The following is a 19,404-nucleotide window of genomic DNA, read 5'->3' on the forward strand; positions in this document are numbered from 1 at the left end:
AAGGGGACGGGTTGAACTGCCAGTGCTCCCCACATGGGGCAGAGCCCTCCTGGAGCAAACAGCTGTGGCTCCACAAGGAAGCTGCTCCAAAGGCTGAATTGTTCTCTTTCCCATCCTCTGGGACTCCAGGACCAGGACGAGGGGAAGGGGGCATTCGGTCAGGAACCTGGTTTACATTTCAGAAGGAGACTCTAATTGAGTCGGACCTGGGCCTCTTCATTTCTCATTACCACCCAGAGCCACTGAGTGCCTTTAATTTTCCAGGGGAGCCAGCTCTTTCTCCAGCAAGGCTCTGGGTTAACCCATTCCGGCCCCTCAGATGTACGTGTCAGTGCACGATGCGGAGTAGGTGGTGGGAGGGGGCAGTTCACAGCATCAGCCAGATGCAGAGAGAGTGACCACCCCTCCATTCCTCTGCTTCAGGCTTGTACTTCTTCCTCGCGGACGCCATCTGGCCTGGATGCCCCTTGTGTCCCCACCACTTTCCTGTCCCTGCAGCTAGACTGACAGATACTTAAAGCCCATCTACTGGACAAGTTGAAGATCAGGATTCTAAACACCACTTATTTTCCTGCGTGTGATCTGGTACCGGTCATGAAGTTTCTTGGTACGGTGTATTCCTGGACCTTTTCCTTCCCACGTATATTCATTTGTCTGAACACAAAAGCAGTATATGCCTTTGGTAAAAAATGTTTTTTCAATATGTTGGTACATAGAGGTCAACCTGTCAAATTGTTAATACGGTTTGGTGTATTAACAGCAACTTTGCAACTTTCTTAGAGTGAATTTTAAATATATAAATACATAGAACGTTCTTTTGGTTTGTTTTACATAAATGAGATACTACTCTACAGACTGTTCTGGAACGTGCTTTTTTTTTTTTTTTTTAACTTAATATGTTATGAATATTTTCTACCTAGAGATATCTTCTAGAGAACTATTTATCGTTCTACTTCAATCTTTTTTTTTTTTAATTTTTTTTTTCAACGTTTATCTATTTTTGGGACAGAGAGAGCCAGAGCATGAACGGGGGAGGGGCAGAGAGAGAGGGAGACACAGAACGGAAACAGGCTCCAGGCTCTGAGCCATCAGCCCAGAGCCCAACGCGGGGCTCGAACCCACGGACCACGAGATCGTGACCTGGTTGAAGACGGACGCTTAACCGACTGCGCCACCCAGGCGCCCCTCTACTTCAATCTTTTAACAGCTGCATAGGATTTCATAAGAGGCACTGTAATTTATTCACCTGTTTCCCTATTAATAAATGCATAGGTTGTTTCTAAAATTTCATTACTACAAGCAATGTTCTAATGAACTTCCTTTGCAGTAGACTCAGCTTGGGGGATTGCCCAGCTCATGATTCACACAGTGGCAATGACTGTGATATTCCTTTGTCTTGGGGAACTGTTCCCTCCTCCTGCCGCCTTTTACCTAGAGGCAGAATGTGCTGGGTCTTTCTGTTTCCAGGGCCACCATGATCTGTCCTAGGGTGGTGAGCTCCCCTCAAGCTGAAGCAATGCAGAATCCCTTCCCAGAATCTCTCCTATAGTATGCAGGGCAGAGTACCCCTATTTTCTTTCTGCTTAGGAAACTGGCCTGGCAGAAACCCGGGAGCTGCCAGAGAGCCTGGGTCACCCACAGAACAGCAGCGATAAGAGAGACTTTCTTTTTTTTCTGACCAAATATCTATGTCATTTCTAAGGTCCTTCGGCTCCTACTGTTCTATGACTCCCGGACAGTGATTACGGAGGGCACGCCAAGTCTCCTCAAGGCTGATTTCCGTTTTCATCAAATCTCCTTCCTGTGAAGCCTCACTGGGGGCGTCTGAACCCTTGGAAGATGAGAGATTTCTCTGGAAAAGTCGTCTCCCCTGTCCTGTTAGTGACTTTTCTCACCGTAGAGATTCCCTAGTATCTCCTCACTGAGAATGCGTCTGTAACATGAGCACTACCTTCTCTGAGAAGCACCATTCTTAAGCTATTATGGTGATTTATATCTCCGTGTGGCTTTCTAGGTCTTTCCACGAGAGCAAACATAAGGCAGGGGAGATAACTCAGGAGAACACTGGACGTAGGCAATTTGTTAACATTTATTGAACACCTGTCATGCTCCAGACATAGGGATAGGAAGTTCCTACGTTCCTGGTCCCCACATCATGGGGACCCGGCTCCCTGACATCCTATCCATCTCTACCCCTGCCACTGGCCACAGTGACTGTCATATCCACGTGAGCATTCCATCCAACATCCTTAAACCTCTTGCCTCCAAATGCCTCCCCCTCCTCCCTTCTTTCTTCCATTTCTGCATAAAATAGGGTAAGAGTACCTACTTCACAGGGCTCTTCTAAGGATCAAATGATTTAGCGTGTATAAATGTCCTCCCTAAATGGCAAAGCACCGCTCCTATTAACACGCAGGACGAGAGAAAGTGCAGGAAGCGTAGAGGAGGCAGGAGGGGAGGGGACTGTGGATAATTGGGATACAGAGGAGGGCAGGCCCGGAGGACCCCACACTGATAGAACTGGCCAGTGGGAATAGATGAAGGGCTGGGGAGGGGAGGAGAAGAACTTTGGAATGCAGAAGGCATCCAGCCTTCAACCCAGGAGTCAGACCCCCCTCCCCAAGCCCAACATTATTCATCTCCCTGGAGGGGGTGGCCTCAAGAGGTTTCCATGACCTGTTCCGAGCAGCGTCTGCCTGAGGCCTGGCATTCTCTCCCATGGGACATCTGTCTGTCTATGCATCCGTGTCTCCCGGCCCTAAGGAGCAGGCAGGAGGTTCGGCGGGGGCTGCCTTCTCTCCCCTGCCTATCTCTCAGACTTCCGAGATGGACAGAGATGCCCGAGGAGATGCTGGGAACACTGCTGGGGTTGGTGGGGGGGTGGATTTGGACCCTCCACTCCCCACCCCACCTCCACCTCAGGGGCCACAGCTGGGCAGTCAGGGCCAGGGAGCTTGGGGGATTCAAGGCTCCCCCAAGGCGGGGCTGGGATATCAAAGCTGGAAGCGCAGGGGCATGTCAGCCTGGCTTTGTGAGCTGGGCTCCATCAATGCATGAAAGCCTCGCTGTACAAACTGCATTTGCTGCGCTCCCAACCTGCATTCCCGATTGGTCACGGCCTGGCCCCAGCTGCATTCCTGGGCTAGAGGAGGCAGAGGGGCCTGGCCCCTTTGTTCTTCCCAAATCAGAGCTCAGAACCATGACAGGCTGATCACATTACCCAGCTGAGGTCAGCCTGGCAGGAATGACCCCCTCCTGGGCCGCCCCCACCTCACCATGCACCGCACCCCACCTTGCTCCTTACCTGTACCCTTTAAACACGCCGCCGTGGGTCTTGGTTGAGGAAGGAAAAACTCCCAAACCACAGCTCTGTTGCTCCTTCTAAGGACCACTCCAGATGCTTGGAGCAGTGCCCAGACCCTCACTCCAGGGCCTGTCCGATTTCGGGCCATCTCTGAGGGCTTGCAGCTGTTCTGGGGTGAGCCCAACTGCCCTATTTATTGTTGGACCCCTCAGAACCCACACAACGTGAAACCAGGTGGCATGTGAGACTCAGGCTCCGTATCCGAGCAAGCCCAGTTTTCATAGGTAAGATGCTTTTCTGTCATAAGCCCCGTTTCAACCAAAGCTCACTTCACCTGGCATTGACATCTCGCCACCCCCCTCCTTTCCTAGGCCTCACGAGACCTTGGATGTCTCACCCAGCTGGCTTGCATCCTGACCGTGCCACTTATCTGTTGTGCGACTTTGGATGGCCCACTTAACTTCTCTGGGCCTCAGTTTCCTCATTTATAAAATGAGGGTAACTGTGAAGTTTTAAAAAGATATTGTCTGATACGTTTCCGTATCAAAAGCCAAACGTTGCTTTTCCTGCTCTGTTCTCTTCCCCCTGGAATGAGTGGCCTTAAGCCGAGTTTTCACGAGACAGCGAATACCCTTTTCTCCTTACTTGGAGTCCCTAGAGCCCCAAAGCGAGGGTCGAGCTCTCTGGAAACAGCTGTACACCAATTACCTGTGTGGTTCTGAATAGTTTTATATGCCAGCCTTTGTCTAGCCGAAGAGCTTGTTGGAGTAACGGGAAAGCCTTCTCACTCTGTTATTCGTTCAACAAACATATATTGAAGGGAGCTGGGCAGGCCACTGGGGAGCCGGCAGTGGAGAAAGCAGTCAAGGCTCCCGCTGTCCCAAAGCCCCCCCATGGGACGGACAGGCCCTAATCCATCCTGCATGGAGTCCCAGTGGCTTTTCTCCACAGATGTGATGGAAAAATCTAGGCTAGCGGGAGAATGTATCCGGTGGGGAGGTGGGGAGTGGGAGGGCGGTCACTGAGAAGCCTCCTCTGAGTAAATGACCTTTAAGCTGAGATCCGAAATATGACAGGGGACGAGTGGGAGGAAGAAAACAGTCCCAGCCCAGATCGGAAGTGTGGCTGCGAGAGGGGTGGGTATAAGGCCCTAGATCATATTCCGAGGGAAATAAGGAGCCAGTGTGAGGTTGAGAGCAGGGGGACAGCATACCCTAGTGTGAGTGGGCAGAGAAAAGAAAGAAGAAGGTGGGGTGGCCAGGAATGGAAGTTGTAAGATCTGTCAGGCGGCTGGAACAGCAATCTGGGCTGGAGGTATGATACTTTTTTTTTTTTTTCCATTTTCATGGTTATCCTAGTTTTACAAATGGGGAAACTGAGGCCCAGAGAAGTTAAGTAAGTCATCCAAAGTTACCCAGCCGGTAAACAGCAGCACCAGGGTTCAAAGCAGGCAGAGGAAATACCTAAGCCTGTGTTCCTGTAAGGAGGCCTAAGACACAAAGGGGGCGGTAAGACATCACTCCTACTCCTAGTGGGCTGTGGTTTAAGAGGTATAGACTAGTAGCTTGGGCGTCACAGGGGCAGCGGAGACAGAGAGAGGAAGACAGGCCCATAGGGAGAGTTCCACAAACACCATGTGTCATGGGGACCTGGCTGGCGGGGAGGACCACGCATTGGCCTGGTCTGAGTTATACAACAAACATGAAGACCCTTAGAGGGGTCCAACCGTCATGACCCATGGGGTATTTTCAGAGCTTCTCAGCACCAGGACTCCTTTTATTCTCACTCTCACCCTATGGATTGTTCTTAAGGATTTTTGTCTACAAAAGAAATCAAATTCATTACATTGCTAATTAACTTGTTGCCTCGTGTTTTCCTAATCAAGGCCTAACTGGGGATCCGGGCTTCTGATTACAGGAGATCATGGCTGTTGTCACACTGAGATGATTTAATTCCAGCCAAAGCGAGGAAATGTGATGTTTTCATCGGTCCAAACCACCTTGTTATTTGTCTTCCCAACGAACTTTGTGGCACGCATGTGAATAAACTGCGTCTTGTAGCAGGTACAGACAAGGAAACAGCCAACACAATAGGGTGTGATAACAACATCCTGTGGGTAAGCACAGGTGGGATGGGAGGTCCAGGAGATATGGAATGCAGTCTTGGGAGGTATAATGGACCGAGTGTGGCCCCCAAGTGTGTATGTTGAAGCCCTAACCCCCAGTGTGATGGCATTGGAGGTGGGCCTTTGGGAGGTGATTAGGGTTAGATGAAGTCATGATGGTGGGCCCTTCGTGATGGGATTAGTGCCCTTAAAAATTATTTTTAATGCTTATTTATTTTTGAGAGAGAGACAGAGAGGCAGAACGTGAGCAGGGAAGGGGCAGAGAGAGGGAGACACAGAATCTGAAATATGTTCCAGGCTCTGAGCTGTCAGCACAGAGCCCGACGCGGGGCTCGAATTCACAGACCGGGAGATCATGACCTGAGCCAAAGTTAGATGCTTAACTGACTGAGCCACTCAGGCGCCCCTGGATTAGTGCCCTTAGTAGAAGAGACACTAGACCCACTGGCCCTCTCTCCATGCACATGCACTGAGCAAAGGCCATGTGAGAACACAGTGAGAAGGTGGCAATCCACAAGCCAGGAGGCAAGTCCTCACCAGGAACTGAATTGGCTGGCTCCTTGATCTTGGACTTCCAGCCTCTGTGAGAAATAAATTTCTATTGACCGAGCCACCCAGTCTATGGTATTTTATTAAAGAAGCCTGAACAGACTAATGCAGGAGGTGTGGTAGATATCCTCCCTCTGCCCTTCTAGATCTGCTCTGCACCTGGATCACCCAGCTCTGTGCCCCAAGGTCTAACTCAAAGGACTGCATCAGTGGGGCTGCCCTTGTCTTGAGCTTCCAGATGGGTTTCCCACTGGTCTCACCAATGGGAGACCCTGGCCCTAGGAGGGTGAGGTCAGCTCCTTCCTGGATCGACCACCATACGTGGGCTGAGGCTGCCATCCTCTCCTGAAGGCCACAGTGCCTCTCAGGCAGCCCTTTTTATGGCTACAGGCCTTACAGGGTTCCAGTAACTGCCTAGGGAGAATGACCCTTGGGATGCTATCTCCAGCTGTATCGCCACCCCTAGTTAGTCTCCCTTAATCGCGCCAAAGGCTTTGGCGAATAGCCTTCTTAAATTCTCCTCAATTCCTGGGTTTGAATGAACCATTTTTCCTGCCGAGTGCCTGACTCATATAAAAAGTCAAGGAGAGCTTCCTAAGGCATGATATCTAGGTTGACATCTGAAGGATGGGTAGGAGTTAGCCTTATTGCAGAAAATTCTATGAGGTTTTTGATAAACCTCCATTAATAACTCCAGGGACACTTGGGTACTTGGTGTGTCCAGGCTGGGAGTCACCAGCCCCAAGCTGTTTAAAGACTCGCAGATTCCGGGGCACCTGGGTGGCTCAGTCGGTTAACCGTCCAACTATTGGTTTCGGCTCAGGTCATGATCTCATGGTTTGTGAGTTCAAACCCCACATTAGGCTCTGTGCTAACGGTGCAGGGCCTGCTTGGGATTCTCTCTCTCCCTCTCCCTCTGCCCCTCCCCACTCGCTGTCTCTGTCTCTCTCTCTCAAGAATAAATAAATAAACTTAAAAAAAACTTTTTAAAAAAGGCGCACAGATCTAAATGCAGGGTCTAGGCATTCTCCTGTCGGTCACACCTTAAGGCTGGAAGAGAGAAAGTTGGGGGCTGCACCCACCATAGGTGGTACCCTCCCACTTTCCCTTGAGGACTCCCTGGGATATGAGTGGGGCCCCTGCCATTCCCACCCCCGTCTCTAAGTCAGCTCCCATCCTTTCAGAGGGTTGGCCCTGGTGGGAGGCTGGTGGAAATGACATCTTGGGAAGGAACAGCCCATCCGTCCCCTGTCCCCTCCCATGGTCCCTCAGGCTGAGGGGACAGCTGCCTGAAAGATCAGGTTTCAGGCAAAACTGGCCCAGCTCCTCCTACATGGCAATCCTGGGCATTGGGACACCTGCCAAGGACCCACCCCCATCCCAACCCCCTCTGGTCCCGTGACGGGGAAGAGCTGTGTCTGTCCAGCTCTTCCCTCCCACCCGCCCGAGGCTAGTCTCTCTCCCACTCCCAGTCACCACCAATTAGATAATTCATGTTCAGGCTTCTCTGAATCCGGCCTTCCCACCAGCCTGCTTCGGCACCTGCCCATGCCCTCCCTGCTTCCCCAGCCGCTCTGGGCTTCACTCAGTACGCCTTGGTGGAGACCGCCCTCTGCTTATTCCTGCCTGTGGACTTTTGCTGGGTCCCACCACCCTTCCTCCTCCTGATTCTTGCCACCTTTGGAGGCTAGCCGATGTCCCCTGCCTCATGGAGTTCACGGCCTCCGATACCATCGGCCGCCATTATCCGCGCTCCTAGATGAGTAGCTGGATGCTACTGAGCACCATTCATTTGATAATCACATCAGCTACTCTCTTTTTCTGTGTCAGGCACTTAGTGACGAGCCAGTCTTCACAATAACCCCAATCAGGCAGGTCTGGTCATTATCATGTTACTGCTGAGGTCACTGAGACCTCAGGAACTTTCTGGGCTGGGAAGTGGCAGAGAGCAGACTCAAACCCAGGTTCTTGTGTCTTAAAGCCCTTTCCTACCACTGCTTCCTGTTACGTCTCCCCAGGAGAATGTACATTCTCTGTGGGTAGAGACCTTATAACGTCGCGCTCCTGTATTCCACACACTGTGGGGCGGCACAAGGCACAAAGTGTCCCCCCTCAGACCGGCGGTGGTTGCCACTGAATACTTCAGTCAGATCATGTCGGTGCTCTGCTCAGAACCTATCGTCTTCCCTGCTCCCTCAGGATACAAGTCAGCATCTCTGATGGCCTACAAGGCCCTATGTCATCTGACACACACACACACACACACACACACTCCACCAATTACCTACTCTGCTCAAATCACACTGGCTCCTTGCTGCCCCTCAATGTTCCAGACGTGGCCCAGAGTCCCTCCATGAGTAATTGGCAAAGCCAGCCCCCAGGACTCCGGGCTGGCAGGTCAACGTTCTGTCCACCGTGTGAGGCCACCTCCCAATGGCCCTGTCAGAGCCCTGCTTGCCGCCAGAGACAAGGCAGCAGCATCGTTTCCATTGCAGCTCTGTTCCCAGCTGCGCACTCCAGGGCTTGAAGACCCCTGCCCACACCTGCTAATGGAGATTTCGAAGCTTCCAATCTGACTCCTGCCTCCCTCGTACACTGTGCTCCTCTCCTCTGGTCCCGCAACCCCCAGGTGCCCTGTCCTCCATCTGCGCCTCCCACCTCATCGCGCACCAGGATCCTTCCCCACCTGGCTTGGCTTGTGCTGTCCCCTCTGCCCAAAAACGCCCTCCCGATTTTTGCCTAGCCAAGTCTCAAAGTCCTGTTGAAAATGCACCTCATTTGGAGCTTAGCCAATCTCCCCCGTCCCTCTCCATTCTAAGAGCAAAGTCCCTCTCCCTCTGCTGTTCGCCAAGGTATGCTGGTTATCTGTCTCCCCCACCAACGCCATGTGGTACTTTTCTCAACCAGACTTTAACCTACCAGCCATGACTCACGTGTATGTCTGTCTCCACCTTTACTCTTGAGATCTGGCCAAGGCAGAGCGAGGCTCTTGTCCACGCCGTGCCGCGTGGTGGCTGGCGCCCAATTCAAACACGTGGATTTGAAAGAATTCCGTTCTCGGAGAGGAAACTGAGGTTGAGAAGAGAGACGAGCTGACCCTGGTCGTGAGGCAAAGTCCACAGCAGGTGCGACCCCACTAGGCTGCCAGCAGCTCAAAGGACCCCCGGGCAGGTGTGAATCTCAGAGAGACAACAAATACATTTTTAGCATAAGTGTGGTAGGCAGAATTTAAGATGCCTCCACGATTTGCATCTCTCGGTGTCACTCCTTGGACTGTGATGTCGTGTGGCACAAGAGCTAGGGTCGCGATGAGCATCATCTAATCACAGTGAGCCCCTCAAAAGTAAAGTGTTTTCTCCAAGTGGTGGCAGAAGGGAAGTCAGAGACTTGAAGCGGGATAAGGGTTTCACAATCGTGTGCTGGCTTGAAAGTGTCAGGGGACACATGACAAGGAATGTAGGCGTTCTCTAGGAGCTGAGGGCACCCTCTGGCTGACAGCCAGCAAGGCAACAGGGACTTAGGCCTTACAATCACGAGGAACTGAATTCAGTCAACAACCCACCTGAGCTCATCCCACAGCTTTAAGAGCACCTTGATTTCAGCCTGGGAGACTTTGGGCAGAGGACCCGGATAAGCCACGCTGTGCCAGCTTCTGACCCACAGAACTGTGAGCTAATGGGTTCATGTTGGATAGCTACCTTTGTGGTAATTTGTTACATAACAATGGGAAAATAATACAAGTATGTCCCAAATATTGAGTGGGATATACTTATACTAAAAACAAAAAAAAACAAAACTTCATTTTTTTTCTGTAAATCGAATTTAAGTGGGCCTTTTGTATTTTTATTTGCTAAATCCAACAACCCTAAATCCCAGTTAGGTCACCAGGACAGACCAGTTCAGAGCTGGGCCATGGAGCCAATAGAGATTTCCCCAGTAGGCACAGAGTTCCACGGGCTAGAAATCGTCTGCACGCTCTCTACCACCAAAGCAAAAAGAGAAGTTTCCTAGGGGGCCTGCCCAACACCCTGCACACAGGGTAACAACATGCCTCTAAAACAAGGTTTCCTTTTTTTTTTTAATGTTTATTTATTTATTTGAGACAGAGAGAGTGAGAGCATGTGAGTGTAAGCAGGGGAGGGGCAGAGAGAGAGGGGGGGAGAGAGAGAGAATCCCAAGCAGGCTCCACACTGTCGATGCAGAGCCCAATGCAGGGCTCGATTCCACGAACTGTCAGATCATGACCTGAGCTGAAATCAAGAGTCAGACACTTAACCGACTGAGTCACCCAGGCAGCCCTAAAGGAAAGGTGCTTAATCTGGAGTCTAGACCCCTGGGGCATCCATAGATAGAACTCTAGGAGTTTGGGAACAATGATGGGGGAAAAAATCACACCCTTATTTTCACTGTCCTCTGAAACTTATTATTTCCTTTAACTAAGAATACAGGTATTATCAGAGCTTCCGGTTTTATTACGGATAGAAATCACGTTGAACTTTTTGGTAATATCACAAAAATAGTTTTTGTATTCATCACTATTTTGAAATGATAATAGTTATTCAATATTGCTATTTAATGGGTTAATACAGAAGCACATAGATTGCCATATCACCCATTTTTAATGTTTTGACAACTATGTTTTGATATAATCGGTTGCCTTTGTAAATCTAATGTATTTTTTTTAAATTTTTTTTTCAACGTTTATTTATTTTTTTGGGACAGAGAGAGACAGAGCATGAACGGGGGAGGGGCAGAGAGAGAGGGAGACACAGAATCGGAAACAGGTTCCAGGCTCTGAGCCATCAGCCCAGAGCCTGACGCGGGGCTCGAACTCCCAGACCTCGAGATCGTGACCTGGCTGAAGTCGGACCCTTAACCAATTGCGCCACCCAGGCGCCCCAATCTAATGTATTTTTTTAAAGAAAAACATAATTCTGGGAAGGCACCCATAGGCTTTCCCAGACTGTGTCCTTAGACGAAAAGTCTAGAGCCTGGTAGAAGCAAGCAATGGGGCACAATGGACAAGGTATCAGGATATCAGTTAACTTGGGTTCAAATGCCAGCTTTCATGCATCGTTGTTGTGAAAACCTTACGTAACCTTTCCGAGCCTCCATTTCCTCCTCTTTAGAACAGAGGTTCTGAGAAAGTGAGAGAAGTAATAGACGTGAACCACCTAGCACAGGCTGGTCCTCAGTAAATGAATGCTAGTTGCTGCTATTAATGACGATTATGACCAATAACTATAATCGCATCTGTGATTATAATATAGCATAATACATTACAATGACTACAATCACGTATCATTGGTTCCTCCCTTCCCCCTGCGCCCCCTCCCTCCCCGTATCTTTGCTTAGTTGTTCTTGGACTCCTGCATGAACAGTGGTTTCCTGTGGCCTCCAAATAGCTTTGCCCCTTATAGCCTCAGCCCCCGCCCTGGGTCCCACAGACCCCGTGCCTGGCTCAGCCCACACATCCCTACTGCTATCTACCCATTGCTCTAGCAAATAGGACAAAAATGCACATCCCCTCGGTGGTGGTGGTGGTGGTGACGTCCTACACTTTGTTAATGAGAAACAAGTGGCCTGCTGTGCTCAGTGCAAAGCCAGGAGGACAGATCCCCACCACAGTCCAAACTCACATTCCCGAGGCGGCACAGGGTGACATGGCCGGAAAGGTGCAAAGGCATTCTTTGCCTAGGCCTTTCTTTGCACACCAGGGCCCTTGACCGGGGGGCTGCTGGAGCAGTCCCCCCACCCCCGCCAAGCACCCTCACCACAGCCCTTCCTGTTATGGGGCACTGGACCCAGCCTTGGGTGTGGGCAGGAGGGCAGCCAAAGCCTGAGTCACTGGGAGGGGACAGTTGAGTCTTGAGATGTGGTCTCCGTGGGGACGACTGAGGACAGAGAGGGGTGGAAAGCCCCTCCCTCAGGCCAGCATCCCTTCCAGCAGCACTGTGGGGTGAGCGGGAGCCCTGCGGGGCCTCAGCCCTCACTGCCCTTCTTCTGTCCTCTGCGCTCTGTCTCCCAGGCCCACCACCTGCTCTGGAAGCACCAGACTGCCCTTCTTCACAACTCACTTCTCGCTTACCCCGAGTCATTGGTCCAACGGGAAAACAGGCCCACAGAGGGCTGCTGACTCCAGGTAGCAGGGCAGCATGAGGAGTTAAGTCTATTGCCTTGGGCTTTAGGCGGAGCTGGGGCTCCTGATTCTTTGGGACTCTCTAACTCAGTGGCCCCAGATTGTCTCTTGGTGGGGTAGTATCTTCTAAAGCTCTGGGAACTCCCTTTCTCATGTCATCCACAGAGCCCTCCATATGGAGGCTTGCACAAACTCCATACAGAAAGGGGTGGATTTGACCCTATGACTTGGTTTCCAGCACGCTGGCAGGGATCCCACTGAACTACTCTCACAGCCGCCCTCTTGTGTTCCCAGGAGGGACCAGCCATCCCACCCCTTTCCCCTGCTTTCAACTCACAATCCTAATATCTTCTCTTAGCCAATAGTACTAACCTTTCCTGCTGTAGAGCCAGGCAGGGTTAAGACCAGTCCTGACAAAAACAAGAAGCTTATTAGTCTTAGGAGGAGGGTATGGAATTATCCTCTTTCCAGGGGAAGGAGAACGCTATCAAGTCCCTTCCATGAGATCTTAGACACTGTTCAGGGAACTTTCCAGAGAACATCTTAGTTACTCCTTCCAAGAACCCGCAAAATCAGTATTTTCTCCATTTTATAGGTGAGAACACTGAGGTTCAGAGAGTTCTCTGTTCTCTAACATTCCCAAGGCCCAGGAGTGGAGCTGGACATTAAGCCATGTCTGTGTGGTTCCATAATTAATGGTCTCCCCCAACAGTAGCTGTTCTTACGTCTGCCAAACCCACTGTCTCCCCTGAGTCTCTGCCCACTTGGTCCTCCCTCAGTTTCCCATTTGGCTTTCCAATTTCCCACTGGGACTGGAGGTCATCTTGAATCCCTTCCCGCATGATTGGAGCCCCAACACGCCACCTAATTCTCGGCAGTCCCTTCTACTGGGACTTCTTTGGGGCCCCAAAGCTCACAGGACCCATGCACCCAATTGGCTGACCTCTCAAGCCATGCTGCTGCCATTCTTTTGGACTGTTTTCCTGCTGCTCTGACCTATGCATAGGATTGAACCTCCTTGGAATGACACTGGCCCAAAAGAAGGTTGACATGCCGCACCCTTATGGATCCTGCCCTGGGGCAATAGAGTACTGCTCTCAGGGCCCAGCCCCACAGCTGCCTAGCCCAGCCTCTCCCTACTCTATTCCTCCCCTCTCCTCCCTCCAAGCAGTCCCACAGGGGTGCTAGCTCTGCCCCGAGATCTGGGTCCATTACAACCTCCGGGCCCACCTTGCTCAGTGAGTAGGGTTCCAGCACGATGAGGAACAGAAGGACAAATGCGCAGGTTGGGAAGGTGGTCTGGAAAAGTTGCTCCAAAAGGGTGTAGATGCAGGAAACCTGGTAGAGAGAAACTGACAAGAGGTGTCCAGGTCTGGCTTCCTGGGCATGACGGGAATGAGACCTGGGGTGGAGAGGGGGCCAGGAGACGCCTTCAACTCCCGTGGAGCTCCCTGTTTACATTCTGTCTGCTCACATGGCCTTTTCCAGACTGCTGGCCCAGCTGCCTCACACACTGTTGTTGTCAACACCCTCCCCGTTGCCTGATGCCCCCACGGAGGGACACGGCTGTCTGCCATGGCTCCGCCACACCCCGCAGGCCTGGGAGAAATGACCGGGAATGGCAAGGGCCCCAAGGAGCCCAGAATTCCTAGACACTTCCCAGCCCTTTAGCTGCTAAGCCTCTCCCTTCTTGGGGGCCCCTTACCTTTTTCTTGTTTCTCTCAGGTGACTTTTAGCTCCCTTTCCCGTCTCCTGCCATTCTATACCTATCTCTTCCCCAAAACTCTAGGGCACTAAGACTTTGAAAGGTGAGGACACCACAGGCTCCCACACAGGGAAAGTCCGATCAGAAGCCCCCAGATCCTTGTAACAAAGGTTTCCTAGACCGAAGCCCTCCCTTCCTGCAGGGCCTTCTGCAGGTAGCCTGTGTAAGCCTACTTCAAACCAATAGCCCAGGCTGGCTGAGCCCTTTCTCCACCCAAGGCCGACCTCCTGCCTTTCCCGTGTGATGTGGTTCACCATTTCCCGATGGATGGTGAATGGTGTCCCATCCATTCTGGAACACCAAGGATTGCCAGGAGGGGCTGAGGGAGGGTCTAGGGTGGGCAGAGCAAGGATGCAGGAGCAGTATTTCTGGGAAGGAGAAAACGGAGAGGCCCAGAGACAGGCTGAGGACAGACAGAGATGAAAAGACAGACAGGAGCTGGGGGAGACGGACAGAGAGACAGAACAGCACCAAGAGGTCCAAATTGACACCACATGGCCGTTATGCTGGACCCCAGGGCCCAGCAAACAAGGTTTCGTGCTGAGTCAGTTACCATGGTGACAAACATGCAGGAAATATCCAAGATAACTAGAATAGTGGCAATAACATGTGTTTTGTATAAAACTTCCTCCCTCCCCGCCCCCCACCCCCGGCCCCCAATGTATTCGTTGCATTACTTGGGATAAACTTGGCTTTTGCACAATCACCTTCCCTGAGAGGCCTGGCGTAGGGGTTTCTAAGGTCATGGGGTGAGAGGAACAACGGCCCTAGGGGACGGATGGGCCTGGGGGAGGTTTCTGCTCGGGAGAGTAGGGTACGTTTCATACCTTTCACCTCACTTCCGCCTCTCTGAGTCCAGATTTAGGTTCCCATAGCCTTGTGCTCCAGAACGCAAAGGCCCAGAAGAGTCTGAATTTCTGTTCGAGGTCTCATAGTAAATCTGAGGGTTGGGGAGGGGGTGTGTGGAGGGGAGGGGACCTTCTTGGCAAGCTCCAAAAAGCATCCCAGCAGAGATGGGCATCCCAGCCAAAGCTTAAGGGAGGGCACGTGAGACTGCATAGGAACCAAGTGCCCTGAGCATGTTTGGCACTTCCATGGGGTGAGCCCTGCCCTCACTTCCAAAGCAAGGGCAAGGGTATCTGGGGGAAGAAGTAGAGAAGCAACAGAGGCACAGGGGCTCTTGGGGGCAGGGGATTCTGGGGAAGAAGAGAAGGATCAGCTTTGGTTTGGCCGACACACAGGAGGACAATCTGGGGATGGAAGAAGGTGGGAGGCATCCCGGAAGACAGAGGTGCCTCTCGGAAAGCCCCCCACTAGCTCCCTCTGCTCCCGAGGCCACCGTGAAAGGCCCAGCTAGAAGCCAACCACGGTGATCCCTTGTCGCCAGCTCCCCGCGGTGAGAACCCGGGATTTCCAGGCAGGTCCTGCCACGCCATTGCACAATCTCAGACCGCCCGCGCGACTTCCCTGCGCCCGAGTTCTCGTTTCTGTTGGGTGGAGCTAACAAGAACTTATCTCGAAGGGCCTTAGGAGGCACAAATGTCACGGTGCACATGGGAGCACTTGGCACCTCGTAAAGCTCTGTGCTCATGTGGCTGGTGGCTGCCGTGACTCAGGCAGAGGGGAGTGGACAGGCCAAGGCAGCAAGGAGAGGTTGCAGGCAAGGTTCATGTGAGGAGACTTTCTGGTTTCTCTAATGACATTACACCCAGATTTTCCGATCTAAACAACCCACTTTGGGTGTGATTTCCCATCTCGGAAACTTTCTGGGAAATGATCTGCGATAGAAATGGTTTGGGAAGGGTCCACCTGGACACAGTGGACGTTGCGTGGTTTGCAGCATCCCCCTTGGAAATGCCAGCACCAAACTGTGGCCTGGAGGGACCCAGCGGGCTGTTATCTGCCGACCCTTCCTCCGATCCTCTGCGATGACCATAGCACCAGCCCCTCCTTCATTGGCAGCGCTGAGCCAGGCCTGGAAGCCGCCCTTAAATGACCTCCTCGGGTCAAACGAGGCGGACGGTTACCAGCTCCCTTCGGAACGTAGCGATCTCTCAAACCGAGACCAGAATTGCTTCCTCTTTGCTGTTGGGAAGAGTGCAATCCGCCCCACTCACATCCCAAATTCAAAGCCTTACTTTGGTACCACGCTGTGAGGGATGTGGATGGAGAGACGGGAAGGGGAAAGCAGGAAGAACCAGGCCCCTGATGTCTAGCTCACCCAGTGACAGCCAAGCATGGCTTAAGGAGCAGGAATCCTATTTCCTGGATCCAGGACCAGGGCGGGACTATTGAAGGAGACGGAGCCTGGTGGCTCCTCACAGGGGCCATGCCAGCTGAGGGAGCAGAGAGAAAAGCAGACCAAGGCTGGGCCTCGGCGTGGGCCCCCCACCCAGCCCCTGGTTCCCCAGGAGGACAGCGGGAGGTCTGCTGGGCAGAATACCACCTCCCCAGCTGGCCGCCTTTTCTGTATCTGGTTTCACTCTCTCCCAGCTTTTTCCATATTGATTCTCTTTGGCCCTGGGGCGATTTTTCCAGCTCTTCATCTGTTTCTATGTGGCACCAGTGAAACAGGCAGCCCCAGGGACAGAAGGCTGATTCTGTGTGTGTGTGCGTGCTGGGGGCAGAGGTGGGCGGTGGAGTGATGGCATAAGAAATTGGTGGCCCTGAGCCTGGCAGTTCTGGTTGAGTCTCGGAACGTTGCTGGACAAGTCCAAGGGCTAACGGGAGCCAGAGAAGGCTGGGGCTTGGAGGGGAACAAAGTGCCCACTTACCCTCTTTCTTCCTCAGGGTTTTCAAGAGGAACAGGGATAAGGTGTAGGTTACAAAAGAGCCTTACCCTGGGAAGGATGAGCCCAGGCTTCCTTTCCTCCCTCACAGGCCCAGCTGGGATCCCAGCCCAAGCATGCTGGGGGTGTGGGCAGAGCACTGAGGCACCAGGCCTGCCTGAAAGACTCTGGGGTATGGTGTTCCGTGGCCCTGGGGCAGGAGGCAGCCACTCCTCTCTGTCAGCCAAGGAGCCTTCTCCAGGGGATTAACAAGGCCTTCCTGCCACCCCTCCTGGCTGGTGCAGGAGCCATAACACCACACCTGGCTGCCAGCCAGCCTGTGTCTGGGGAGCCAGTGCTCTCTCAGAGACTTGCAGACACACTGCTGGGGCCCAAGGGCGGGAGGAGGGAGGTGGAGGCTTCTGGGGAGTCCCTGGGGCCACCCAGCTGGGAAGTACTGACCCCGAAGGGCAGCCAGCTCTAGCTTCTGGAAAAACAGGCCTTCCTGGCCCACGGCTGAGGGGTGGACGGGGAGTCCGGAGGGTCTCTTGTTGGTCTGCCCCTGGCCTCTCCCCTGACGACAGGGAACACGGAATCAATACATAACCTGGGAGACCAAGAGCAGGGGTCTAGAAGGCTGTGAACTTCTCTCTTGCCCTGATGTATCGCCTGTTGGGAAGCTAAGCGTAAGCCAAGGGGTGGCCATGCTCTTGGGCAGGGATGAGAGTGGGCTGACGTTAGGGGGCAGGGCACGTGCCTCTGGGCCCAGTGGGATGAGAAGAAACCAATCTGTATCTGCAAGGCTTCTTGAAAGAAATCATTGGGTAGGGGCAAGGAGACTCTGAAGTCACTCTGTAGATGAGGAACGGGAGGCCCAGGGAGGTTAAGTGACCCGCCACAGGCCATCAGTGACTGGTCAGCGGGGCCCAGGTTCGAATCCAGTGATTCTGTCATTACATCACACCCCTTCTTTTTATCCTCCACCTTCTCTCGGGGCCTGCAACCAGGAGACACCCACCCCCCTCCCCCCCCCCCCCCCGCCACGCCGCCCCCCAGCATGAAGGGAAGACGGGCCAGCTGCCCTGATGGGGAAGCAGGCCTCTTTGGCCAACAGTTGCCCTACCCCGTGTGGGAGCAGGGTCAGGAGCAGAACAGCTGCTGAGGAAGGCAAGCCAGAGCCCGTGTCCCTGGGCCGGGCGGCTCTGGTTCTAGAACCAGCCGTGCCCGTAGAGTGGGACCATTCAAAGTGGTCCCCAGACCAGCTCTAATTCTACGGAGCCTGCACTTGTCTCTGCCCTTGTCCTTCCCTGCACTCTGCTAAGTAAACAAACACAGCTCTCAGGCAGCTCTCTGCTGGCAAACACCCCGACTTAGCAACCGCCCCTAGAATAAATAAACACTCCCTCACTGCACGCTTACACACACTCATTCACATACGCTCGCCCGTGCTCCCCGCCGGCCATGGAGCCCCCACCGGGCCCCAACCTCACACACACAGGCGTGCGACTGAGACTGCCACCCGCCACCGGGGTGCTGGGGACGATCGGGGACCTCAGCTGCAACGAGACCCTGACTCCAGGCTCGAGGCTTGTCCTGGCAGTCCACAAGCCTGCGGGGGAGGGTCGGGGCTAAAAGCCACCCAGGGTAGGGAAATGAGAAGACCTTTAGAATGACAAAGTAACTAGTTCAACAAACGGAAGCCCTGGGAGGGAAGGAGTCTTGCCGGAGATCTTAGCAATGGGCCTTACAGAGGCAGCGGCAGCACTGTTGACCAGGACCCTTTCTGGTTCCCCACCAAACGCCCCTTCCCCTGCCAATCCTTTGTGGTCAGTTTAAAGGGGACAAGCACCGTCCAGATGGCAGAATGAAGAGATGACGCGTGGATGGTGAAGTCCCTGCCTCGTTCTGGACCGACGTTCTCAACAAGGCCTGGGCCACGTGGGGGAGGAGCCCTCTCACCGCGTTGTCACCACGGCCTTTGCCTTGACCTTGGAGCTTCCCGGGAGCTGCCCGTCTTCTCCTGGGGAAGAGTGACTTCCTCTGGCATCCGGCTCACAACTACGCCCCGGGTACCTCTTCCTCAGTCAGGGGGGAACGTCAGTGTCTGTCCCAACCAGGGGAATAATAAAGGCAAAATCATCCTAGGCCAAAGGCACTGGAGGCTAGCAGCAGGAAGCCGTGTTTGATATCTAAGAAAAGCAGGACAGCCGAGGCGTGAGTAGGTGGTGGTGTTTAACGCTGCGTTGAAGCCCTGATCACAGCGGGAGACAAGTGGTGACAGCCACAGACACCAGGCCTCGCGCGGGGTAGGGCGGCCCAGCAGAAACATGTAAGCGTCAGCATTAGGCATGTCTTGTTTCAGGACCCAGCTTTTCCATTATTAGCTGTGGGACCGTAGGCAATTTACCTAACTTCTGTCTCTTCAATGCCCGAAGGCTACATACAATGTCTCTAGCACGGGCAGTGTTGCCTTCAACAATGGTGGATGCATGTGGCATGATTTTGTTTTGTTTTATTTTATTTTATTGTATTGTATTTTATTGTAGTTTATTTTATTTTATTTTTTATAAAAGTTTTTAAGTTTATTTATTCTGAGAGAGAGAGAGAGACAGTGCTAGTGGGGGAGGGGCAGAGAGAAAGGGAGAGAGAGAATCCCAAGCAAGGTCTGCACTGTCAGTGCAGAGCCCAACGTGGGGCTCGATCCCATGAACCATGAGATCGCGACCTGAGCGGACACCAAGAGTCGGAGGCTTA

General features: G+C 52.8%; 1 long non-coding RNA gene across 1 annotated transcript; it reads left to right on the plus strand.

Moving 5' to 3' along the window:
* The first annotated feature begins 16,575 nt into the window (after positions 1-16,575).
* On the plus strand, positions 16,576-18,808 carry LOC123380394. Its single transcript, XR_006586087.1, has 2 exons — positions 16,576-17,336; positions 18,482-18,808. It is a non-coding gene; the product is annotated as an uncharacterized LOC123380394 (long non-coding RNA).
* The last annotated feature ends 596 nt before the right edge of the window (positions 18,809-19,404 follow it).

The sequence above is a fragment of the Felis catus genome, chromosome D1 (assembly GCF_018350175.1).
Source record: "Felis catus isolate Fca126 chromosome D1, F.catus_Fca126_mat1.0, whole genome shotgun sequence".
In the NCBI taxonomy this organism is placed as follows: Eukaryota; Metazoa; Chordata; class Mammalia; order Carnivora; family Felidae; genus Felis; species Felis catus.